The sequence below is a fragment of the Natrix helvetica genome (genome assembly GCF_964273705.1).
Source record: "Natrix helvetica genome assembly, chromosome: 2".
In the NCBI taxonomy this organism is placed as follows: domain Eukaryota; kingdom Metazoa; phylum Chordata; class Lepidosauria; order Squamata; family Natricidae; genus Natrix; species Natrix helvetica.
The window spans coordinates 267665372-267689973 of NC_138552.1; the positions used below are offsets into that span (position 1 = coordinate 267665372).

Consider the following 24602-nt stretch of genomic DNA (forward strand, 5'->3'; position numbering starts at 1 on the left):
GAAGCCCCATGTAGAGAGCGTTACAGTAGTCTAGGCGAGACCTCACCAGCGCATGAGTGACTGTGCGTAGGGCATCCCGGTCCAGTAGGGGGCGCAATTGGCGCACCAGGCGAACCTGGTGGAACGCCCCCCTTGCCACGGCTGCCACATGGTCATCCATTGACAGCCGGGCATCTAGGAGGACGCCCAAATTGCGCGCCCGTTCCACAGGGGGCAATTGCTCGTCCCCTATGGCCAGCGATGGAATCAGCTGGCTGAACCGAGGTGCCGGTAGCCACAGCCACTCAGTCTTGGAGGGGTTGAGTTTGAGTCTGTTGTCCCCCATCCAGACCCCGACGGCTTCCAAACACCGGGACATCACTTCGACAGCCTCGTTGGGGTGGCTTGGGGTTGAAATGTACAGCTGGGTATCGTCAGCGTACAGATGGTATTCAACCCCAAAACCACGGATGATCTCGCCCAGCGGCTTCACATATGCATTGAACAGGAGGGGCGAGAGGACCGACCCCTGCGGCACTCCACAAGAGAGTGGTCTCAGGGTCGATCTCTGCCCCCCTGTCAACACATATTGCATCCGGCGGGAGAGGTAGGAGCCAAACCACTGCAAAACGGTGCCTCCGACTCCCATCCCCTCCAGCCGGCGCAGTAGGATACCATGGTCGATGGTATCAAAAGCCGCTGAGAGATCTAATAGGACCCGGATAGAGGAATAACCTCTATCTCTGGCCCTCCAGAGATCATCAACCAACGCGACCAAGGCTGTCTCTGTGCTGTGCCCGGGTTGGAAGCCGGACTGGCGTGGGTCTAGATAGTCGGATTCATCGAGGTGACGTGGAAATTGCTGCGCCACCACATTCTCAACAACCTTCGCCAGAAAGGGAAGGTTGGAGACTGGACGATAATTAGCTAGCTCCATTGGGTCAAGCGAAGGCCTCTTGAGTAAGGGCCTCACCACCGCCTCTTTCAAGGCAGTTGGCAAGGATCCCTCCCCCAACGAGGCATTCACCAGGCCCAGAAGCCAGCCTCGTGTCACCTCCCAGGATGCCAGTACCAGCCAGGAGGGACACGGGTCCAATGAACATGTGGTGTGTCACAGCCGTCCACGCAGCCTGTCCAAATCCTCGGGGGCAACAGAGTCAAACTCCTCCCAGAGTGGACTCACAAGACTCGCTGTTGACGGCCCGTCCAGACCGCTGGAGGGGGCCCATCCGCTTCAGATCTGAGCGACTTTGTTCTGCAGATATTCTCCAAACTCCTCTTTGCTTGTTGGAAGCCAGCTGGAAAGATTGCAAAAAGTAATCACATGGCCCTGGGACCCTGCAATTGTCAAAAAATACATGCCAGTTGCCAAGTACCTGAATTTTTAATCATGTGACCATAGGGATGCTACAATAGTTGCAATTGCAACGATCAGTTATAATTAACTTTTTCAGTACTGTTGTAACTTCTAATGGTCACTAAATGAATGGTTATACCTATAAATGTAGTCTGGAAAATCTAGAAGTCATTCCACATTTCTTCTTCTAAATAGCCCCCCTCTCTCTATTTGCATGTGCTCAGAATCTTCCTCTCTGAGGGAGAAAAAGAATTTCCTTTGTGATAATAAGAACAGGCTACTGCAGCGCCCTAATTCTGTGCTCTCTTCTTTCTGCATAGATGTGGCAACCTGACAGCTATGCTGCTATGTGTCCCATTCCAAACCTCAGCTGGGAGGTGTATGTTTTATATGACAGCAAAGGCAGCACAAAAATACTGACTCTTTTATGGGAAACAGCCAAAGGCACTTATCCTTTTTAATTGAACCCAATGTGTTGTTGCCCACATCACCTCTACTCTTTTATGTTTCACTATTAATTTTAAACAAATGAAGAATCTATATAGGTCCTTTGATTAAACAACTAAGAGAAGAGTTAAATGTTAATCCCGAAAGGGTTTATATAAATCCTCACCTCCCAATCCTGTGGGAGGCCCAGAGACATTTGGAGAATATTTAGTGACTTATTTAGTCACTGTCCTAGTAATCCCAACATTAATTTGCTCCCAGATCTTTATTCTGGAGAGTCATAAATGAACATACATGCAAACGCTCACAATTCCTAAAACAAGCTTTACGAGTCCCTTTTGGGAGAGGGGGCGGTCTAGAAGCATGAATAATAAATACCAGTGTGCCCTGGTACAATCTGGGGCAGAACTAAGCCTTGAATAGGGTCCCAAACTTATCTTAAGAGTTTATGTCTCTTAACTACAAGGGGCAAACGTCATTTCATATAGCTAGATAGCAACTTTTCATAGACAAAGAAAACTATAAGCTTTTGACATTTAAGAAGACTGCCTTTGTTATAGTTCGCCATGCCTCACTTGAGCAAGCTTATGTTCAAAACTACCTTTGTATCCCAATAGAACTGCTCTGCTTCTGTTTCTCGACTTTACATTTCCTTTTCTCTATCCACAAATGCAATGAATTCAGTACATAATGGTTTTCTTGAACCACATTCTGCAACTTGTAATATATAGTATTTTATACAGAATATCATAGATGACCCTCACTCTGTCAAGGACCTAGGCATACTCATCTCTAACGATCTAAGTCCCAGAGCTCACTGTAACAGCATTGCCAAAAAGGCATTAAGAGTTGTTAACCTAATTTTAAGAAGGTTCTTCTCTGGTAACACTGCTAACTAGGGCATACAAAACTTTTGCCAGACCAGTTCTCAAATACAACTCATCTGCCTGGAATCCACACTGTATATAGGACATTAATACAATTGGGCGGGTCCGGAGGTATTTCACGAGAAGAGTACTCCACTCCTCTGCTCATAATAGAACACCTTATGTCATAAACATGGTACAGTGCTCCAGAGGGCCCACCCGCCTGCTGTTCTCACCTGTATTTGAGCTCTTTGAGGCCTCTGCGCATGCACACAGAGCAGACGGCACCTGTGCAACGTTCTGTCAAGCAGCTGGAGCATTGTGGAGGTGTTGCGGAGCATCGCAGACAGTAAATACGCATGAGCATACTGTGTGCATGTGTGCATGTGCGCATATGCTTTGTGCGTTCATGTAGTGGATGCCGGGCCCCGTTGCACCGTACCGATTGCAACGGGATGCAGAACCCACCACTGCAGTGTGCGTACTATCCCTGTCCTACTGGGAGACAAAGGAGGGGAAAGGTGGCAGGCTGCTAAGTTGCGACTATTGAGCGTGGCGTGGCGCTGCCTGAGGCCGGGATCGAGGCGGCTGCATGGCCTGCCTGGCGTGGCGCGGCTAGAGGAGGAGGAGGAGGAGGTGAGGGCGGCGCGGCCGAGGCCTGACGGCCGCGCAGCCACCTCAATCCCTTGCGCCGCTCCGCCCAGCCTCTGCGTGCTCACCAGCGCCCTGCCTTCACATCGCTGCCGCCGCCGCCGCTGCTGCTGCCAGGACGGGCTCGGCCGAAGGGAAGTCCATCAGGCCTTGGCCGCGCCCGCCCTGGCGGCGGCGGCAGCGATGTGAAGGCCGGGCCCTGGCGAGCGCGCAGAGGCTGGGTGGAGCAGTGCAAGGATGCCGGGCCCGAGGCGCCACGCGGCAGAGGCGATCCGGGCCCGGGCGATGGAGACGCACGTCTCGTGCCTGTTCAGGGACCGTCCCGAGGCTTCCCTGAAGTCTTCAGAGCTCTTAAAACGACCATCCGAGCAACCCGGAAGTCACTTCCGGGTTGCTGGGAGGGTGGTTTTAAGTGTTCCGAAGGCTTCAGGGAAGCCTCCGGACGTTCCCTGAAGCCTCCGGTTGGCCTCCGGGGGCCGGGGGAGGCTCTTTTCACCCTCCCCAGGCTCCTATAAAGCCTCTGGAGCCTGGGGAGGGCGAAAAAAGCATGCAAAAATGGGCGCGTTGTGCGCGCATGCGCACTGGGGGGCGCGTTGCATTATGGGTGCGGCACGCCCGCACACGACCCCCCCGCGCTCCCCCCACTTATGGCACGCGAGCCAAAAAAGGTTCGCCATCGCTGCCCTATACCGTTTCAGACAAATGGCTATCCAACATCTTCTTAAAGACTTCCAGTGTTGGGGCATTCATAACTTATGGAGGCAAGCTGTTCCACTGATTAATTGTTCTAACTGTCAGGAAATTTCTCCTTAGTTCTAAGTTGCTTCTCTCCTTGATTAGTTTCCATCCATTGCTTCTTGTTCTACCCTCAGGTGCCTTGGAGAATAGTTTGACTCCCTCTTCTTTGTGGCAACCCCTGAGATATTGGAACACTGCTATCATGTCTCCCTAGTCCTTCTTTCTAATAAACTAGACATACCCAGTTCCTGCAACCGTTCTTCATATGTTTTAGTCTCCAAACCCCTAATCATCTTTGTTGCTCTTGTCTGCACTCTTTCTAGAGTCTCCACATCTTTTCTACATTGTGGCGACCAAAATTGAATGCAGTATTCCAAGTGTGGCCTTACCAAGGCATTATGAAAGTGGCATTAACACTTCACGTGATCTTGATTCTATCCCTCTGTTTATGCAGCCTAGAACTGTGTTGGCTTTTTTGGCAGCTGCTGCACATTGCTGGCTCATATTTAAGGTCCTACTTTAGGACTCCAAGATCCCTTTCACAGTTACTACTGTTGAGCATGGTACCACCTATACTGTACCTGTGCATTTCGTTTTTCTTGCCTAAATGTAGAACCTTACTCTTTTCACCATTGAATTTCATTTTATTAGATAGTGCCCAATGTTCAGGTTTGTCAGGATCCTTCTGTATCTTAAGCCTGTCTTCTGGAGTGTTGGCTATTCCTGCCTGCTTGGTGTCATCTGCAAATTTGATGGGTTCCCCATTTATTCCCTCATCCAAATCATTGATGAAGATGTTGAAAAGTACTGGGCCTAAAGCAGAGCCTTGGGGTACTCCACTGCATACTTCCCTCCATGTAGATGCAGTTCCATTGAGGACTACATGTTGAGTGTGGTTGGTTAGCCAGTTATGAATCCATCTGGTGGTGATGCTATCTAACCCACATTCTTCTACTTTATCTAGTAGTAGGTTATGGTCTACTTTATCAAATGCCTTACTGAAGTCCAAGTAAACTATATCGACGGCATTCCTCTGGTCCACTAATTTTGTCACATTATCAAAGAATGCAATAAGATTAGTCTGGCATGATCTGTTTTTGACAAACCCATGTTGGCTTTTGGCTATCACTTTGTTTGCTTCTAGGTGTTCGCTAATTCGTTGCTTGATTATCTTTTCCAGAATCTTTCCTGGTATTCAGGTCAGGCTGATAGGTCTGTAGTTTCCTGGATCTGTTTTTTTCCTTTTTTTGAAGATGGGAACCACATCAGTTCTTTTCCAGTCATCAGGCAGTTCCCCGGTGCTCTAGAATCTCTGAAAGATATAGTTCAGTGGTTCTGAGATCTCGTCTGCCAGTTCCTTTAGAACCCTGGGGTGTAATCTATCTGATCCTTGTTTTTTGAACTCGTCTAGGGTAGACAGATGCTCACTTACCATTTTCTTCCCTATTTCAATTTGTGTTCCTAATCTGATTTTTGTGGTGCTGCTTTTGATAGGTTGGACTGTTTTATCCCTTTGTGTAAAGACAGATGCAAAACATGTGTTAAATAGTTCTGCTTTCTCCCTGTTGCTTGCCACCTTCTTGCCACTTTCTCCCAGCAATGGACCAATTGTTTCCTTAACTTTTTTATTGTTTTTAACGTGTTGGAAGAAGCTTTTTTTTGTTATTTTTTACTTTTGTGGCAAGCCTTTCTTAATTGTGAGCCTTAGCTTTCCTCACTTCATCTTTACAGGCTCGGGCTATTTGCTGATATTCTGCCATAGTTATGCCCCCCTTTCCACTTTTTATACTTATCTTTTTTGTCTTTCAATTTGTCAGAGAGTTCTTTATGCAGCCATGCTGGTTTCTTTTGGGAGCTGTTATTTTTCTTCTTCATTGGTATTGTGCTAGACTGGGCTTTTGTAATCTCATTTTTCAAAATTTCCCAAGCTTCTTGAGTTGTTTTCTCCTTGAGGAGTCTCATCCATGGAATTTTTCCCAAGCTCTCGCCAAGTTTATTGAAATTAGCTCTCTTAAAGTCCAAGACTCTAGTTTCACTTTGTTCTACTACTTGTGTTTGCATAATGTTGAATTCCAATATTGCATGGTCACTTGCCCCCAGAGTTCCTGTGGCTTCAATACTTTCTATAATTTCCTCTCTGTTAGTGAGAATTTCATCCAATATGGCTGATCCCCTTGTTCCCTTCTCTACTTTTTGGGAAACAAAGTTGTCTGCAATGTTTGTTAGGAACCTGTTGGATCTTCCACTTGGTTCAGAGTTTGTTTCCCAGTTGATGTCAGGGCAGTTAATATCCCTCACTACTATTGTGGTGTGCTTCCTACATACCTTAGTTAGCTGACTAGCAAAAGGTTCATCTACTTCCTCTGCTTGGTTGGGTGACCTGTAGTATAGACCTATGGCAATGTCATTTCCCCCCCCCCCAACCTTTAATATTGACCCAAATGCATTCAAGATAGTCTCATCATTGTTGTGCTCTATTTCTGTAGAGAGGTAATTATTTCTTATATATAGTGCAACTTGACCTCCTCTTTTATTTGGTCTATTTCTTTTAAATGATTTAAATCCTTCTAGCTGTATGTTCCACTTGATCACGCAAGGTATTTCATATGGCATAGCACATTTGGAATTTTGAAATTAACTTCTGGGTATTTTTACAAAATAGCTAACACAGAGAATTAGCTATTTACAAAAATAGCTGTCACAATAGTTATGGCCAATAACATGATTTTAATGGAAAGCTGGTGAAAATTATCTCACAAAGTTCCTATGCTCTCCCAGTTTACCTCAGTCATTTATTTGATAGTTAGATACTCTTCTACATACACGCTATCCTATTCCCCCCTGAAGGAGAAAGGCAATCCAGAAACGTGAAATATAAATAAAATCTCCATCTTTATTTTCTAGAATGTCACTGCTCTTAGAATAAAGTGACATTTCACACTATGTCAGAATTCATTTTTTTTCACTAAAAGAATCTAAAAAGTCAAATGGAGACAAGGATGGTCATAGAAACCAACTGGAGAACCTACAATCCCTCACATCCTGTACCTCTCAGTGATATGGGAGCTGACAAACGATTGGAATATACATACCATAATTCTCTATCTCTGCACAATTCAGTAAAACCTGGAAAGTTCCTAAAATACACTAAAATAACATTACTCTTTTTCAAGGATGTATAAGTAATTGGGAACTTGGGTATAAATTAAACTATAGAGGGCAACTTCATTCTTCAGACAACAACTTCTATAATCCCTTGCCATCAGCTATGATGTTTAGGGCTAATGAGGGTATCAGAATAAAAGCACCAGTTTGTAATGAAAACAGATTCTTGCAATGAAAATGCATTTCAGAGCATGGACAAAAGAACAGATTGTATTTCTCAATTCTTTATGAAATAGACACCAATCTATGCAAGTTGTAAAAGCATGACCATTAAACATGATTAAACAAGGTAAAATTTACATGCAACAATAAACCAGAATTCCTCAGCTTTCTGCTTTATACAAGAATACCACACATTATTCATACCTCACTGCTTCTATCAGAATCTGCAGCTATCACACTTGGATGACTCCATTTGAAGTTCACTTTGGGTTAGATGAAAATCAGAAACTCTTGACTTGTTTTATTCTGAATTAGCTATAGTTCAAAGCCAAGAATTATGGCCTCCGACTCTCTTTTGTTAAAGGAAAACATAGCAGAGCTCCCGAATCACACATGATGATAAAATAGCCCATGGACCAAACACTAGTATATGTTAGGCTAGGGGTTTAGCAAGGGGGGAAAAGTCCCAATACATCATGTGACAATGCCATGACGACACGAGTTTGACACCTCTGTGTTAGACAGTCAAATCTTCGGGCCAGACAGATAGCACAAGAGTTATTAAGTACCAGCAAACTGCTCATTCCCAATTTGTGTGAAGATACAGCCAGTACAGGTTACTTAAATTAAAATGACTTAACAGCTATAACTTCATTTCCCTAAATTTAGAATATATGGCACACCTGTTGCTTCTCGCAGCTGTTCATCAGCCAGGTACTTTCCCAAGTAAAAGACAGAAAACAGAGCCAAAATTTAAAAGTTTAAATTGCACAGTACGGGTCCTACAGAAAATATTGCAAAATAATAAAAGATGCCGTGAATGTTTATATACTGTATATGCCTTGGAAGTCTTTGCAAAAATTTGAGACACTTAATCTTGCTGGCTTCTTTGGTGGTATTTCACAGATGCAGCATTCTGTTTCCCCTGTCCCTTCCCCCGATCCCCAACTATTAGTCACATAAGTGCAGTGAAGAATGCAGAAGTGCAGAAAAGCTGATCTTTGTGCTAATATGTTTTTTGTAATGCATTCATTTTATAAAGTTAATTTAATAAAACTTTATTGAAAAATAAACAAAGCAAAACATGTCTTTTACAATTCTCCAGGGTGAAAAAGTCATTCATTTTCCTTTTTCAGCCCAGAGTTATAAAGCACACAACATTTTTTAAACTGTTTGTATAGGGGAAATTGTTGTGTTTTAGACTCAATGTATAGCCTGAACATTTAATTGATCTCAAGACTGTTAAATGCTCTTTAAAAATAGAACTGGTTGCGACTGAACAAGAAATGTAAAAAGAAAACATTCAATAGCTGAATACTGCAGACGGCATTCAAATGAAATTGGGGAAACAAACAACATTATTCATGATAGAGATCTGCAAGCAATACTGTTTATGAGAAAGTGGAAATTAGTTGTGACATTTTTCAAGATCAAAGTTCTATTCATAAGTATGCATGCTAAGTAGTACTTTGTTCTCACCCTCTTCCCCATATTCAAGCACAAGTTTCTCTTTCTCCTGGACTTATCCTGAAAACTCTGGCAATATCTAATATATGGAGCACAAAACTTTAAACAAAAGGTTGAATGGATTTAGAGGTCTCTGTCAATCAGTCACACATATACATGTGCAAACACGTTTATTGAATTGCTTTTAATGGTGATGGGATAGAAATTTAAATAACAACAATATGTATATACAAATTCACTTTCATATGATTCAAACTCACTTGCAGTTAAGCACAAGGATTAACAATAGTCCAAAGAGCAATGTGGAAAATGTTAGTTTTGAGAGAGAATTTAAAAGAAAGGGAGTTGTTAACATATTATATTTATTTTGTACAATGACAATAAAGGCTATACTGCTATTAACATCATGTATTTATTCACCAAAGTTGTTTTATATGTAGGGCATGAACCAATATTGTTAACGCACCATTTAAAGATTAGGAAAGTGCATGAAACTCTGTTAGAAAATTACCTTATCTTTCAAATAATTTTCTATTTAACTCATATTTATTATATAAGGGCTACTGAAATCTAACTTCATTTCTTCCCATTGATTTCATTCCTTCTTTAAATTTTTATCTTAACATTGGTCCCCATGACAGCATTTCCGTTTTATAAAAAACAGGAAAAAGTAGACATTTTCCTCTTCATTTTACAACTCTCCTGCAACAGGTTTTGCTACAAGCATGTACATTTCTTTGTCCAAATGCTATACTAATAATAAGCAAAGCCTATCACAATCATAATAAATTTTCAGTCTTTTTGCTGAAAATGGGAAAAAGGTGAATTGATGATTTATGAATTTGCTGATTAAAAAGGGTTGAACATGTAAAGAAGGAATCGTGTAATATAATCTTAAAAGAGGGAGGAAGGATAATAAGTTTGTTTGTCGCTGCTATAAAGAAGTTCCATTTTTTGCCCATAAATTCCAGAATAAAACACTGCAATTCTCAAACTGGGATTATCCCAGATTCTCAATTTCTGATGGGTTTAGCAATCAAGCTACATTTCCTCCCCCAAAATATTAAAATTTGTTCATAACAACAATTATACTTTATACAATTAAATTACACTATTTAAAATTAAAATAATTAAAAATAATATTAATTTAGGAAAGTATTTATCTGCCAAGATAAGAAAGGGATTATTTATTTATTTAGTTAGTTTGATTTCTATAACTGTGCATCTCAGCAAACAATTTTGGGTGGCTAGCACTTCAATAACTTTCAAACTATGCCCATAAGGTTTTAATAAGAATCACTTAAGTTCCATGGAGAAGTAACAGTCAAAATATAAGCCAAATGATCAAGCTGGAATCCTGGGCAATTAAAACCTGTATTCATAAGATATTAACAATTCAAAGAAAGGAACACTAGCCGTATGTCTATTCTATGAAACATTTTTCAAGTGCCTGAATTCAGCTTCAATTCAATTTAAAATTTTTGCTGTTTAAAACTAAAAATCACCCCTTCCAATTTATCCCATCAGACTAGGATTTTTTCTCTTTTAATTTTTCAGGCAAGAAGAGATATTCTTTTTATTTACAGAGAATTATAATAGGAATCTCTTTCAGAATAATTATATCTGAAATTTCCATTTTCAATCTTGTATTAAAATGTTGCTGTACAACTTAATCTCATCAGCTTTCTAATAAAATGCACCAAAATAACCCTAGAGACACTCATTCTGGCAAATCTGGTTTTTATTTTAGAAAGCTTATCAATTTCAGCCTTCATATCTTCCTCTTCTAAATCCAAAACATTTGCCAAAACTTTAATACGCCACCTTCAATTATTTTCATCTCGAACCTCTAGAACTTCCTCATTTCAGAGTTCTTTCTGTCTTAATTCAGATTATCCTATTCTCTTTCCAATTCTCTGCCTTGAACCTTTATGTTACCTCTAAAATTTCCATTCTGTCATAATTTTGTTTCATCTCTCCAGAAATTTGCTTAACAGAACTTTCAATCTTTCTGACATCTTCTCATTTCCTCTCTTCATAAATCTTTCAGCCACCTTTCCCCCCCAAAAGTTTCCATTTCATTTCCCATCTGATCAAATTTGCTTCAAAAATTTGTTCCATCTGTTCCCAAAAAAAATTGAAGTATATCTTGTGTAACATTTTTTCCACTAGTTGCTCTAGCAAGACTCTCCTGCCCCCTCTTACCATTTTTCTAATAACCATTTTTAATCCAAAAGTAGAAATGTCTCAAGCAGATAAAATAGAAAGACGGCCCCCCTCTTACTGTATTTTTGTTCCTGACAGTTACATTTTAGTATATCCTAATAATGTCAATCATGGCAAGCATCACATCTCCATAGGAGCTACATTTCACAATCTCAGACTAGTTCCTTCTCTTTTGTTATGCAGATTCCAACAAACTTTCTCATGCTGGACTGGTCTCTTCAACAGGCTTAGTGAAAAATTAAACCAAGGCAAAATTGAAATTAAACCCTTTTAATCCCTTTTTAAAGGGATAAAAAGTAAAACAAAAAGGTACTGTTTCCTTGTTTATTTTAAAACTTGCTTGCATCTTAAACTTTTTTTCAAATTCTTGAAATTTTAAGTCAAAATATTTTTCTGGTTTTTTTTTTCTTTTTGGGTAATGTAGAAGATGATTTACAATACAATACAATACAATAGTAGAGTTGGAAGGGACCTTGGAGGTCTTCTAGTCCAACCCCCTGCCTAGGCAGGAAACCCTATACCGTTTCAGACAAATAGCTATCCAACATCTTCTTAAAGACTTCCAGTGTTGGGGCATTCACAACTTCTGGAGGCAAGCTGTTCCACTGATTAATTGTTCTCACTGTCAGGAAATTTCTCCTCAGTTCTAAGTTGCTTCTCTCCTTGATTAGTTTCCACCCATTGCTTCTTGTTCTACCCTCAGGTGCTTTGGAGAATAGTTTGACTCCCTCTTCTTTGTGGCAACCTCTGAGATATTGGAATAATGCTATCATGTCTCCCCTAGTCCTTCTTTCTCTTAAGCTAAACATATCCAGTTCCTGCAACCGTTCTTCATATGTTTTAGTCTCCAGTCCCCTAATCATCTTTGTTGCTCTTCTCTGCACTCTTTCTAGAGTCTCCACATCTTTTTTACATCGTGGCGACCAGAACTGAATGCAGTATTCCAAGTGTGGCCTTACCAAGGCATTATAAAGTGGTATTAACACTTCACGTGATCTTGATTCTATCCCTCTGTTGATGCAGCCTAGAACTGTGTTGGCTTTTTTGGCAGCTGCTGCACACTGCTGGCTCATATTTAAATGGTTGTCCACTAGGACTCCAAGATCCCTTTCACAGTTACTACTACTGAGTAAGGTATCACCTATACTGTACCTGTGCATTCCGTTTTTGTTGCCTAAATGTAGAACCTTACTCTTTTCACCATTGAATTTCATTTTATTAGATAGTGCCCAATGTTCAAGTTTGTCAAGATCCTTCTGTATCTTAAGCCTATCTTCTGGAGTGTTGGCTATTCCTGCCAGCTTGGTATCATCTGCAAATTTGATGAGTTCCCCATTTATTCCCTCATCCAAATCATTGATGAAGATGTTGAAGAGTACTGGGCCTAAAACAGAGCCTTGGGGTACTCCACTGCATACTTCCCTCCATGTAGATGCAGTTCCATTGAGAACTACACGTTGAGTGCGGTTGGTCAGCCAGTTACCAATCCATCTGGTGGTGATGCTGTCTAACCCACATTCTTCTACTTTATCTAGTAGTAGGTTATGGTCTACCTTATCAAAAGCCTTACTGAAGTCCAAGTAAACTATATCAACGGCATTCCTCTGGTCCACTAATTTTGTCACATTATCAAAGAATGCAATAAGATTAGTCTGGCATGATCTGTTTTTGACAAATCCATGTTGGCTTTTGGCTATTACTTTGTTTGCTTCTAGGTGTTCGCAAATTCGTTGCTTGATTATTTTTTCCAGAATCTTTCCTGGTATTGAGGTTAGGCTGATAGGTCTGTAGTTTCCTGGATCTAATTTTTTCCCTTTTTTGAAGATGGGAACCACATCAGCTCTTTTCCAGTCCTCTGGTAGTTCCCCGGTGTTCCAGGATCTCTGAAAGATATAATTCAGTGGTTCTGAGATCTCGTCTGCTAGTTCCTTCAGAACTCTGGGGTGTAATCCATCCGGTCCTGGTGATTTGAACTCATCTAGGGTAGACAGGTGCTCACTTACCATTTTCTTCCCTATTTCAATTTGTGTTCCTAATTTTGTGGTGCTGCTTTTGATAGGTTGGACTGTTTTATCCCTTTGTGTAAAGACAGATGCAAAACATGAGTTAAATAGTTCTGCTTTCTCCCTGTTGCTTGTCACCTTCTTGCCACTTTCTCCTAGCAATGGACCAATTGTTTCCTTAACTTTTTTCTTGTTTTTAACATGTTGGAAGAAGCTTTTTTTGTTAATTTTTACTTTTGTGGCAAGCCTTTCTTCATTGTGAGCCTTAGCTTTCCTCACTTCATCTTTACAGGCTCGGGCTATTTGCTGATATTCTGCCTTAGTTATGTCCCCCTCCTTCCACTTTTTATACTTACTTTTTTTGTCTTTCAGTTTGTCAGATAGTTGTTTATGCAGCCATGCTGGTTTCTTTTGGGAGCTGTTGTTTTTCTTCTTCATTGGTATTGTGTTAGACTGGGCTTTTCTAATCTCATTTTTCAAAATTTCCCAAGCTTCTTGAGTTGTTTTCCCCTCGAGGATTCTCATCCATGGAATTTTTCCCAAGCTCTCTCTAAGTTTATTGAAATTAGCTTTCTTAAAGTCCAAGACTCTAGTTTGACTTTGTTCTACTACTTGTGTTTGGATAATGTTGAATTCCAATATTGCATGGTCACTTGCCCCCAGGGTTCCTATGACTTCAACACCTTCTATCATTTCCTCTCTGTTAGTGAGAATTAAGTCCAGTATGGCTGATCCCCTTGTTTCCTTCTCTACTTTTTGGAAAACAAAGTTGTCTGCTAGGTTTGTTAGGAACCTGTTGGATCTTCCACTTGGTGCAGAGTTTGTTTCCCAGTTGATGTCAGGGTAGTTAAAATCTCCCATTACTATTGTGGTGTGCTTCCTACATACCTTAGTTAGCTGACTAGCAAAAAGTTCATCTTCTTCCTCTGCTTGGTTGGGTGGCCTGTAGTATAGACCTATGGCAATGTCATTTCCCCCACAACCTTTAATATTGACCCAAATGCATTCAAGATAGTTCTCATTATTGTTGTGCTCTATTTCTGTAGAGACATAGTTATTTCTTATATATAGTGCAACTCCACCTCCTCTTTTATTTGGTCTATTTCTTTTAAATAATTTAAATCCTTCTAGCTGTATGTTCCATTTGTCAGTTTCATCCCACCAAGTTTCTGTAATGGCAATAATATCATATCTGCCCTCTTTTACTTGAATTTCTAATTCTCCCTGTTTATTCCTCATGCTCTGTGCATTGGTATATAGACATTTGAGTCCATTTTGATTGACCTTGTGTTTACTGTCTACGTCTACATTTAAGTCATGACAAGGCATTTTATCTTTGCCACAGATAAAATCTCCCTTCAGCAAACTCCTGGAAGTTTGACTCCTGAGCCAGCTACAAAAACTTGTGGTTTCTGCACCCAACTCAGAAGGAACAACCATCTGGAGTACACATAGTTAATCTCACAATTTCATTTTGATTTGTGAAGATTGCAACAGCCAGAATTTGCCTCCCATTCCAATTCTTAGCTACTTTTCGGAGACCATCATTCTACCAAAATTCTCCACAGAAGTTCAAAATTCCCCATCAAAAACTCACATTTACCTTTCGAAACTCCAATTGTGGTGTTGATAATTAGAAAAATGCATAATAAGAAAAAGTGTTTTTTATAGTAATCATATAATAAGAGATAACACTGCATTTACTATATTTATGTATTTGCTACAAAAAAAATTGGAAGCTTCTATTTATTTGTTTTTTCTTCTGCACTTTTGGCTTTTCTTCTTTTTTCTTTTCTTTATTCTTATAGTTTGTGGGTTTTTATGTTCTCTTTAATTCTTTTAATGAAGTATGTGTGTGCGTGAGAGAGAGAAAATAGTGCAGTATCCCTCAATCTTCTTCAAGCTGAAAATCAATTAATTAAATATGGCATTTAGTACTGTTAACAAATATGTATTACTTTAAGTCTTCAAAATGAGATGTATGTTTTAAATATTTTGCATCTGTGTAATACAGATTCACATTTCCCAAGCATGAAAACCATAACAATACCTATTGCTTTATGACTGTTATGGGACAAAGGTATACATGTATAACAAACAACCACAGAGTTGCATTGCTCAACACTGTCCGTATTATTCAATGCAACTCATTTACAAACATTCCTCATTGCTACATACAAAACTAAGACTCTGTTCACTTTGAGCCCAATTTTCCAATCCTACAACAGAGGCCTTATGCAAGTTTGTGCTCTCAAGTTTCCAACAGCTAGAAAAGTATTATTAATCTGTTGTAAAATCCAGCTCTTACAACTTGTTTGAAAAAGAAAAAGGGAACCAACATTCTCACTCATAGCCAACAGAGTCATTCTGAGAATGAAGTGGGTGTACCTAAATCTGATAAACAAAAAAATAAATAATGACATATTTTGGTTTTTTTAATTGTATTTTTCAAACAGTTTAGGAAATGTCTTCAGAATTTTTAAAACTTTTAATTTTATTTATTAGTCTCAGTGCAATGCAAAAATTACTTCAACTAAAATATATACAATTAATTTAATCAGGATATTAAAACAGCAGGAACTAAAACGGCAGAGAAAGAAAAAGAGAAATACAAAAAACTAAAACTCCAAATAAAGTGAAGAAATCTATATGAGGGAGAGGGAGGCAGGGAGGCTTTGTCCAGTGTCAAAAGGATAAAAAAGTAGATCAATCAGCTGTCTCTGAGTTAACCATTCCAAGGTAGGAAACTACTTAGAAAACCAAGTATTAATACACAAGTATTAATAAAGCACATTATCACATGCAAGAACATAGCCAGGGCACCACTTCAAAAGATGAAATTAAGACCCAAATGTAAACATACAAGAATTTTGTTGTTGTTAGTTGTGAAGTCGTGTCCAACCCATCGCGACCTTATAGACAACGTTCCTCCAGGCCTTCCTATCCTCTACCATTCTCTGGAGTCCATTTAAGCTCACGCCTGTTGCTTCAGTGACTGCATCCAGCCACCACATTCTCTGTTGTCTCTTTCTTCTTTTGCCCTCAATCTTTCCCAGCATTAGGCTCTTCTCCAGTGAGTTCTTCCTTCTCACTAGGTGGCCCACGTATTTGAGTTTCATCTTCAGGATCTGGCCTTCTAAAGAGCAGTCAGGGTTGATCTCCTCTAGGACTGACCGGTTTGATCGCCTTGCAGTCCAAGGGACTCACAGGAGTCTTCTCCAGCACCATAGTTCAAAGGCCTCAATTCTTTGGTGCTCAGCCTTTCTTATGGTCCAACTTTCACAGTCATACATTGCAACTAGGAAAACCATAGCCTTGACTATGCAGGTTGGCAGGGTGATGTCTCTACTTTTTAGTATGTTGTCTAGATTTGCCATAGCTTTCCTTCCCAGAAGCAATAGACATTACTTTACTATAAGTTACTTAATAGATTAAAACCTCCTATACAAATCAGATGTTCAAGAGAAATGGGAGCCAGTGAAAGTGGGCAGCTGTTATCACATGATTATAATGCCCAGTTCCATTCACTACAGTAACAATTATACTATTGACTAAAACTCTTTGAGAGTCAATTTTAATTAATAGTTTAAGGCACCAGGCTAGAAACCAAAAGACGGTGAATTCTACTTTTTCCTTAGACATGAAGACAATTGGGGCTAGTCACTCTCTCAAGCCCCTGGAAGAAGACCAAATTACTTCCAATAAACGTTCCATCAAAAACTGTATGGACTTGTCCAGGCAATTGCCATGAGTAAAAAAAATGCCTTGAAGATGTGAGATTTTAAAAACTGAGTTTATCTGAAATAGTAGCTGAGCATTTGAATGTTTTATCTGATTCTAATCAAAATGATAAGTGCCTTTTATACAAATGTGTTTCACACAAATGTTAAATAGCATGAGGATAAGAAATAAACATCTAAGGATCCCATAACACAAATGTCACGAGGTTGAGCAGAAATTCCCAGTACTTCCTGGAGATAATCTGAGATAGTAGCAGAATCAACACGAAGAAGTAATATAAACACCCACCTCACACAATCTCTTCAAAAGGATATTGCTATCAAAAACTGTTGAGAATTCTGGATGAATCAACAGGTTACATTCCCTTATTACTTTCCTCTGGCAAAGGACAGTGGTGTCAAGAACAGGATATGAGTCATTGGACTATATTCACATCTTTTTGATCCAATTGCTTTTTTCCTTCTACCTTACTAAGAATACTTACACACTATTCGTTTGAAAAAAAATCTGTAGTAGTTACAAGTTTGGTAATTTAAAAAAGCAAAGCTCAAAGCAAATTAAAGACAGAAGAATACAAGAAATCCATACATATACTTATTTATATCACAAGAACATACACATATATGGGTAAATGGCTAGAATGGCCAATTTGAAAGGTTTTTATTTTAAAACACCTAAAACACATCAAAATTGAGGCTACACATAACACATAGTAGACATTCCACTGGACAGACACCATCATAATGAAGAACCATCTCTAAATCATGAAACAACTAGCTTCAGTAGAGTCCACTGAGGTCTTTAACTTTCTGGGAGGCAAATATATTTCAAGATGCTCTTTTATTGAATTAAGTGCATATAGAAAACAGCAAAACCATGTCAATGTTTTTTCCCCATAAAGTAGAATCAATGTATGTTCTTGGATGAAAAGTTTCTTTAATCTGTGGGCTCATAATACAGTATCTAAATATATTCATCTGATGCAATATAAATTATTTATTCTGCATATTACTAACTGGTCATAATGATCTTTGACCAATGTATCTTATTTATTCAGTTTTTATGGCTTCCCATTAGCCAAGTGACTTTCAATATTATACATTTCATGTTGCAATCTGAAAAAAAATATGATAATTTTGATCTACCCATTAAAAAATATCCTAAAGAGAGCTTTCCAAACAGAAATGTCTGGAGCCCATAAGTATCCTCCCTCATTCCTTCCCCATCCAGCTTCCAAACTAGTCCCATGAACAGACTAACAAAGAACCCAGAATCATAAACCAAAATATGAATCACAGTGGCCAAAGTAACCCCTTCTAAGAATGAACATTGCTAACATACTAGCTTCAATCGGTAGCAGTACTCTTAGCCACGATTATGTAAATTACTCATCAAAATAGAGCATCTAAGAGCATCAGCAAAGTGTGATTCTGTTCCTTCAGATGGAGCACAAATCCATCTAATCGAGAGTTGGATAATGCCTCTCTAACCATTTCATCTGTGCAATGTACTGTTCCTGGTTTTAATCTTTATTCCTCACATATGAAACTGTGCTATTTCAAAGAGTTGGCAATAATAGGTGTTGCTAACTTATTTAAATGATCGCCTCACCATGATTGTTAGCAGTCTCAGAGTAATTCTGATTCTATTGGCTTTATAAATGATACACAGCAAGCGCAGCCAAAAATGAATACATAAACCGGCCTGGTAAAGAAAAGAAGGAGCTAGTGGAAGTTGTGCATTGTGAAAGCATAGTGACAGCAAGTCAGCCCCACAAATAAGTCTTTCCTGAGGTTAGCTAATTCTGATGAAATTTTTACTACAATGATATATGCACGTACACTATCAAGATTCTCAACAGCTGTAAAACAATTAAAAAGATACATTTCAATGTTGAAATTTTGAGAAGATGCAGGTCCTAAATAATACTTTGGAAACAATAGATGGCCCAAAAAATATTTCATTGTCCACTTTTGCCCCATCCCTTCTCATTATAGAATTTAGAGCAAGAATTGCATTTGTCAGCACCCAAGGTTTCCTCTATGAATATAACATAGGGCCTCAGTGCAAAACAGTAGTCCAGTTCTTTGCATATCAGCAAGATATTTATACAGAATAGTTATTGCCCATTAGTGCTGCATATAAAGAAAAAAATGCTTGCATTATGTAATTTATATTATACAAGGATGTATTTAGAAAGTCTTGCACTTCCATTATTACAATACATAACGTTCCATCTTCACTCCATTTTCTTAGCAGCACTATACATTTTTGAAAAATTCTATTGTAAACACACAGAGAGGCTGTAAAATATGCATGAATCTTAATAATTTAATATTGATGGTTTGATCTCTTAATGGAAAAAGTCCAATAGGTTTTATTTTCTAATGAAGTATGAAGATATGAAGGAAGAGGGGCATTTAGCTGAAACACTGCCAAGGTAAGCATAACATGGGAAACATCGGGATGTGCTATTTTAGAAGAAAATCAGATTTTAAAAATTGTTCCAAAATCATGTGCTTCATCTGGGCTCAAGGCCATTGGCAAATTCAAAGTATTGAGCAGGTAACACAAAGCCACATTCATATTCAGCTTCCAATATAAAAGGCAATAGCTGTTTCATAAATACTATTATGCACAGTAGAATCATGTACCACATTTGGACAGCAATTGCTTTTAAATTCAGAAGTACAAAACAAAAAGGTGCAATTCTTTTTGTGTAAATACCAAAGCTCGATGTACTTACCTGCTGGCATTCTAACTGAATCAGCTATCAAAGATTTAAATTTCTGAAGACCAATCACTGCAGTTGGCCTTGATTAAACTTCCTGCAATAAATTACTGCTATGCAGATTTGTGGCCCTGTAAAAAAAAGGCAGAGAGACCAAACATTAGGAACTTTTGAACATTTACTTTTATGGAAAATGTAGAATTCATGTTTGAAATGCTCTCGCCCCGAAGCATATAATCATGCTAAGGAAAGCTTTAGCATGCAGGAGTCAGCACAAGTAAGTCAAAAAATCAGGAAAATAAAGAAAGTAGTTTCCAGGAGAGAAACAGGAACAGCTAAAATAAAACCAAAACAAGATGCTTATTGTTTCAGCTTCTTAATACACTCTTTAAAATATGCTAACAAATCAGTGATATCAAACATATGAGACAGTTACTATTTTAAACTACTTATTTCCTCCCAAACCCCACCTTTTCAATAGCGAAGCTAAATTGAGAAAGCTAACTTAAAAAAAAAGAACCCAGCAAAATGCAGCTCTCAACAAATTCCTTCATTTAACAGTGTGTGGTTCTAAAACAAGCTAAGAAATAGCTTAAAACTAGGCCATTTCCCAACAAGCAGTCAACTTCTTTAAAAAGTTTAAGGAACACTGATCTACTTGCTAGGCTATTTCATGTCCATGTTTCCTTAAAACGGTATGCTGAACCTACCTTGCAAAGATCTGTGATCTGTAGAGATTATAGTACACAGAAGCAAACATTGTGACACAATTAGCTAGAGCTTTAGACTGTGCTCTATGGCAGAAAACCTTGAAACTATGTTACAGTTCAAATGAAACTGGTGAGCCTGCGAAGTGCACTTTAAACTATAACTTGGATTAAGAGACTTCTTAGAGCACAGAATAACAGGCGGAGTGGACTTCAAAAATTTCAGCAACGGGTTCTCTGCCCGGTTGCTGGGTGGGCGTGGCCATAGTGGGCGTGGCCTAGCCAACCTTCTGCACCATAGGGGGCATGTGTTCGCCTTCCCCAGGCTCCAGAGACTTTCCTTGAGCCTTTGGGAGGGTAAAAACTGCCTCTCCTGGGCTCTGGACCTGGAACTTCCAGGAGGTCAATTTTCCCCCCTCCCCGAGCCTCCGCTCAGGCCCTGCACTTACCTCGCATCCAAAACATGGGAGGTAAGTGCAGGAAACTTCTGGGAGGGGAGGGATGGGCGGGTCCAGCCAATGTTGGGATTTGGAGGTTCTCCGAACCGGCCATAACATTAGCTATGGGTTCTTCCGAACCCATAGCAATCCACCCCTGAGAACAGGGTTGGAAGGGATCTTGGAGGGTGTTCTAATCCAATCCTCTACTTCAGGCAGGGACCCTATATCACATACATCTTGTTAGAACCATATTCTTAACAAAGACTAAACTCTAAAAAAATCTTCCTGCAAGCACTTCTCCCTAATCTGAGGTATACAGAAAAATTATTTAAGCCACCTATTTTCAAAAGCAAGAAGATTTCAAACCAAATATGTATTACAGTTATAAAGTATCACAAGGAAGCTGGGGTACAGTCAATTAAGAAGCATAGAAGATAATTAGATTTTTATAGGGTTTTTTGCTTAGTAATCATCTTATATTCACAAAGGATCTCCAACAATACTGATCAATTATTTGAAAGAAATATATTTTGTAACAGGTACAATGAATGTTCCCCTAAGGTAGCTTTGCATGCAACCATTTTATTTATTTAAAACAATTATATAGCCACTCATCTTATGTCAAACTCTGGGCAGTTCCCAATTAACAATTAAAACAACATCAATATTAATATGATATAATAAAAAAATGTAAGTAGTCCTTAAGGTACTACCATTTATTTACTGACAGTTCAAAGTTACAACAGCCTTGGAAAAAGTGATTATGACCTGTTCACAAAATTACAACTTTTCCTGGTTATGGCCGGCCAACATTAAATCACTTCAAGTCATGTCAAAGACAAGCGCTGTTTGGCCAAACCTCCAGCACTTTTTTTCTGCAGTTCCCAGGCTATCTTCCAATTACGATTACCAAAAATCACTGGTCTGGTTTCCTGCTGTTTTGAAGCAAATGAAAACAGTAATATAAGCTTCGAAATAGGCTTCTCAAGATTATTTTAAAAAGAAAACCATCCCCAATTGACAGCAAAATCCATAACATGCTGGCTCTGTCCACTATGTGCCATCACTCTATCCAATTTACACTTTGTCCTCCAAAATCAAAACATGCAAAACGTTTGCCTGTCTCTACCTTAAACATTTCTGTTCAGGCAAGCAAAGATTAATTGATATCCAGTGGTTTTTGCCTCTAGTTTTTTGCCTCAACTGTGCCACATGCTCAATTGTTCCTTTCCCCACTGAAAAACTGCTTCTTGCTTTGATCTCTACCTGTAGTGCCAGTTCTCCCAGATGTTGATTTCCAGAGAACCATCTGGCACCCATCATGATGTAATTCCATGGGCATTTTATTTTATTTTATTGTTTTAATTAGACAAATAACACACACACAAAACACTCTTCAATACAACTGCCAGCTAGCATGTCAATTGGTTACATTTGAGTTCCGTGCATTACTACAATCATTCTTTATACTTCATTCACATTAAATTGTGCATTTTAAATCAAAAACGATACCCACATTCTCCTTTAGCTACATTTGTTTTGAGAGTACTTTTATCAAGAGACATTCGTATTTATATTATTCAATGGATAAACATTTTAACACCGACAACCATCTATGAGAGCTACCACATTCTGTTTATTTATCGCCTAGGATTCCTATTTCTTTCCTCCATCCACCTATACCAGTGGTCGGCAAGCCGCGGCTCGCGAGCCACATGCGGCTCTTTACACATTTTAATGCGGCTCTTCTGTGTGCCGGGCGCCCGCTCCCCTCCCTCCCACTGTTCCCTCTAAGGTGCGCGGCTGCTAGAACTGGCCGCCCGCAAAGGACCTCCCCGGACTTGTTTTGGTGAGCGCGGGGCGACTGACGCCAGGAAAGCAAGCCCGGGGAGGAGGTCCTTTGTGGGTGGCCAATCCTAGCTGCTTGCGCCCAGCACTGCAGCTAAAGTAAAGCCACTGCCGCTACCGGAATATCTGCTGCCGCCTCCTCCTCCTCTAACAGCACCCGACGCTGCGGCAGAGGTGAAGCCGCCAAAGCTCCTGCCGGCACCCCCGCCTATGGCAGCGGCGCCTCCCCCTCCGTTCGGAGCACCTGAGTTGGGCCCTGCGTTACCCTGCCCCCTCCTCCTCTGCTGTGCTTTTGAGGAGCCATGAGGCCGCGGGAGCCAGTAGGAAGGCGGCGGGGGGGCAGGAGCAGGGGAAAAAAGCCTCATGGCTTCTCAAAAGCATGGCGGCGGCGGAGAAGGCAGCAGGGGTAACGCGGTGCTCCGAGTGGAGTGGGGCGCCAGCGGGAGCTTTGGCAGCTTCACTCCAAATGTAGTGGTGCTGTTGGAGGAGGAGGAGGAGGCAGCTGTTATTCTGATGGCGGCAGGGGCTCGTCGACATCTTCAGCAGCAGCCCTGCCCCCTGTGAAAAAAGCCGAAGATGGATCCACGCAGATGACGTCGCCACAACATGACTGGAGGAGGAATTCTGGGAGTTGAAGTCCACAAGTTTTCAAGCTGTCGGGTTTGAAGACCCTGGGTTTTTTCTTTTTTCTAAAGGGTTAGGGGTGCAAGGGTCTTGCAACTTGACAGCTTTAAGACTTGCATGCTTCAATGCCAGAGTTCCTGAGCCAACATGACTGGAGGACGAATTCTGGGAGTTGAAGTCCACAAGTTTTCAAGCTGTCAGGTTTGAAGACCCTGGGTTTTTTTTTCTAAAGGGTTAGGGATGCAAGGATCTTGTAACTTGACAGCTTTAAGACTTGTGTGCTTCAAATGCCAGAGTTTATTGAAACTAAAAACAGTGTACCATCCTATGTATTTTCGGTTTTAAAAATGTGGCTCTCAAAATAAATTTCAATCGTGGTTTTGGCGAGATTTGGCTCAGTTGAAAAAAAAGGTTGTCCACCACTGACCTATACCATTTATCCCATATCTGATAGAATTCTGATTCTTCTTTTCGTCATGGGCATTTTAATGTCTCAGCAATATTCACTTCAGAAACTTTCAGGCCGGTGTTATATAGATCCAACAAACCTGGGACAATACTTTTCGACTGACAGGGGTGGTTGGTTGGTTTCAGTGATTATAAATGGGCTTTAATACCATAATTACTTTCCTTTTCTGGCATCATTAGAAGCCATCCCAATTATAACAACCCAGACTCCAACACCATTTTTTGTTAATGAGCCTGACAAACCTACAATGTACTCCCAGTACTTCACTGTAGCTCAAAGTGAATGCAAAAACAGAAGCAGACCTTCTAATGGAATGAAGTTCACATAAAAATGAAGGCATGTGTGAGCTCAGAAAATCAAAAACTTTGTAAAAACTACTCTAGATCCTAACTGATTAGCTCATTGACTTAAATAAATGAGCTCAAGGAAAAAGCTTTGGGTTTAAAGCTGCTTCAGCCCACAATGGGATATCTGTGCAATCAAATGATATCTTGGGCATCAACATAACAAAAAGTAAACTATAAATCCTGAATGAGGTGAATTAATTTACAGATACTTCCTAATTGCCCACCAATATTTATGGTGAGCGATATGATGCCCCTCGGCACTCTTGTGAATGCATGTTTCATTCTGCAACAGTTCTTGATGGATTCATCTTTTAAAAAATTAATATTACTTTCAAGTGAGCACTTCAGAATGAAATGCTGAGGCTCCAAAATGAGCAATATGGTAATGATGGATGGTGGAAACTAGCATTCCTCATTACATCAGAAAAACAAAGGAAATTAAGAAAGGGATATTGTATCGATCCAAAAGCACAACAGTCCAAAACTATTCACATTATTGCTCTCTGGCTTTTGGGGAGGCTTGGAGATGGAAACAAGATAAGTGGAAACTTGGGGTTGACTCTAAGGAGGAACTTTATGTTATAAATAGCCTTTGTGTAATCGTGCTTTTGAGCCTTCCTCAAAATTCAAAATG

General features: G+C 40.0%; 1 protein-coding gene across 5 annotated transcripts in view; it reads right to left on the reverse strand.

Moving 5' to 3' along the window:
• Window positions 1-24602, reverse strand: part of NCOA1 (nuclear receptor coactivator 1) — a 327889-nt gene that overhangs the window by 266061 nt on the left and 37226 nt on the right. For all 5 annotated transcript variants that reach the window (XM_081943115.1, XM_081943112.1, XM_081943111.1 and 2 more), the window contains exon 2: window positions 19549-19664. The gene's annotated coding sequence lies outside the window, so the exon portion shown is untranslated. The remainder of the gene's footprint in view (window positions 1-19548; window positions 19665-24602) is intronic.